The sequence below is a fragment of the Microtus ochrogaster genome, unplaced genomic scaffold, assembly GCF_000317375.1.
Source record: "Microtus ochrogaster isolate Prairie Vole_2 unplaced genomic scaffold, MicOch1.0 UNK20, whole genome shotgun sequence".
NCBI lineage: Eukaryota > Metazoa > Chordata > Mammalia > Rodentia > Cricetidae > Microtus > Microtus ochrogaster.
The window spans coordinates 76,000-79,009 of record NW_004949118.1 but is presented as its reverse complement, the minus strand read 5'-3'; the positions used below and the strand labels follow the sequence as shown (position 1 = coordinate 79,009).

Here is a 3,010-nt window from a genome sequence, read left to right as displayed (position 1 = left end):
TAATCTTCAGAACCATAAAAGAACACATACTGGAGAAAAACCCTATGATGTAAGCAGTGTGGTAAGGCCTTTGCATGACATAATCATCTTTAATTGCATAAAAGAACACATACTGTAGAGAAACCCTATGAATGTAATCAGAGTGGTAAGGCCTTTGCATACCACAATAATCTTCAAAGCCATAAAAGAACACATACTGGAGAAAAACCCTATGAATGTAAGCAATGCGGAAAGGCCTTTGCACGACATAATCATCTTCAATTGAATAAAAGAACACATACCGGAGAGAAACCCTATGATTGTAAGCAGTGTGGTAAGGCCTTTGCTTAATGTGGTGCTCTTCAAATGCATAAAAGAACACATACTTGAGAGAAACTGAATAATATCAGTGTGATAAAGCCTTTGCAGACCCCGGTACTCCTAAAAGGCTTAAAATGGAACATACTCTAGAGATACCTGTGAATGGAATGTGGTAAATTCTTTTTCACAATCATCTCCAAATACGTAATATGAGGCCTTCTGTAGAGAAACCATGAAGTTAATTTGCATACTTTTCAAAAACATGAAAAAAAATCATACTGTAGTGAAAGTCTATACATGAATTCAGTGTCATAATGTTTTCTGCTTCACAGAAGAGTAAGACTTTGTGTGTAGTCATCTGAGAAAGCTTGTGCATATTATCATAATCTTTTGGATCTCAGGAAAAAACTGGGGGCTTATTTTAAATTGTTCTCTCAGATGTTAAGCCACTTATAGTCAGTTAACCAAAATTATTTATTGTGTAGAAAAAAGTTTGATAATGTCAACAATTTGTTTATGCATCATTAAACCTCTCTTTATTTTAGTTTGAACCAGCAAAGTAATGGGTAAAACCTTATTGGTTACAGGAAGGGTATTCCAACTTTGGTCTTCAAACCAGAGCCAAAGGAAAGAACTTTGTCTCTGAATCTAGAACTAGAGAAAGAAACAACATCTTCCTGAAAACAGCCAAAACATTAAAAAGGCCTAGTGAAAGAAACACAATTTGGCTCTCAAACCAGAGCCATAAAATCCTAAAAGTTTCAACAATGTTTTTAAGCTCAAAGGATACCATTAACTGAAATATGAGAGGCATGAAGAGTCAAATCTCTCATACCTTTACTTGTATGGTTTGTATAAAAGTATCCTTAGAAGTTGGGGATAAAATTATGGTTATCAGAAGATTGGGAGTGGTCATCAGGAAGGTAGATAGAAGGTGGTTACAAGGAATATTTTCTGAAAAAGAAAGATGGCTTAAAGTAATAAATGATGGAAAAATCACCCTTAACAGTGGCCACAAATAATATAAAATATTATGGAATTAGCAACTAAAGAAGAGAAAGGACTGTAGGAAAAGAACATTAAATCTTTGAAGAAGACACCAGAGAATGGGAAGATGTCCCTTGCCCTTGTTAGGTAGAAATCAACGTAGCATTCTATAGGCTCACTACCATTCCAATGTAAATATCAGAAAATTTCTTCACAGATCTCAAAATAAAAACACTCAACTTCATATAGAAAAGCTAAAAACTTGCAGGATAGCCAAAACTATCCTATATAAAAATAATTTCTGGAGGCATCACATTCCCTGACTTCTTCAGATGAATACAGAGCTGCAGTACTGAAGAGAGCCTGGTGTTGGCACAAAAACAGATCGGAGGACTAATGGAACTGATGCTAAGACCCAGATATCAATCCACTTGCCTACTACAGCTGATTTTTGACAAAGCACCAAAAAATATATAATGGAGAAAACATTTAACAAATGGTGCTGACATAACTGAATATCAATATGGGGAAGAATGAAAGTAGATCCACATCTATCATCATGAACAAAACTCAAGTCCCAATGGAATAAAGACTACAACATGAAGACAAACACACTGAACTACATAGAACAGAATGTTGGAAGTACACTTGAACACATTGGTAAAGAGGACCACTTTCAAATTATAACCCCAGGCATCACAGACACTGAGAAAAATGACAATTGAGATCTCCTAAAGCAAAAGTTTCTGTAAAACAAAGGACATGATCAACAATACAGAAAAGGGAGCCTGTAGTATGGGAAAAGATATTCACCTACCCCACATTGGACAGAAGACTGATCTTCAAAACATACAAAGAACTTAAATAATTGGTCATCAAATAAAAAATGGAGTACTCCAATAAAAAATGGTGGGTGAATTATACAAAGTGATAGTGTAAAATGAATAGCTGAAATATGGAACTTTGCTTCATTTTGTACCAGAATAAAATACTTTGTCTTCTTAAGGTAGACTGATTTATGATATTTAATTGAAGACAATCCACACATTTTCCAAAAGAATATTAAAGATTTGTACCATATCTCCCAATCTTCCCAAACCTTAATCACACATACAAATATGAAACATACACACATGAGACAGAAGTGTTTGATTTTACTTAATACATTCATTCTAAGTTCATCATGTAACACTGAGTTCATGTTTTAATGATGAATTTTGAAGGCTGTACAAGTCAGAGTGACAGACTCTGAACTATGTGAGTACTAATTGAATCTTTGACTTTTGAAAACACCAAGTTAGAGTGTAATAATATCTTGGGCTTTTATAGGTCAGATGAGCACCTACAGAGCAATGGATCTTATATACAATAAAGCTAGCATCCAGAATCAAGAGCTGGATTCAAGAAAGCAACCACACACTTTACAGATTCATTTATACTTGTAAGAGACCATGCTCAAGTGCGTTGATATCTTAAAGCTATTGACTGAAGTTGCTCTCACAGCACTTACCCTTTTAACTTAATAAGAAATTCCAAACCCTACACAAAACTATGTACACAAGAAACAGATGTAAAAAGTAAAGTTAGAATTACAATAAGCAGCTGGGCAGTGGTGGCACACACTTTTAATTCCAGCACTTGGGAGGCAGAGGCAGGCGGATCTCTGTGAGTTCGAGACCAGCATGGTCTACAAGAGCTAGTTCCAGGACAGGCTCCAAAACCA

At 35.2% G+C, this 3,010-nt stretch overlaps 1 pseudogene; it reads left to right on the top strand.

Annotated features, from left to right (window-relative positions):
- Positions 1–2,898, top strand: part of LOC101990672 — a 52,930-nt pseudogene extending 50,032 nt beyond the window's left edge.
- The last annotated feature ends 112 nt before the right edge of the window (positions 2,899–3,010 follow it).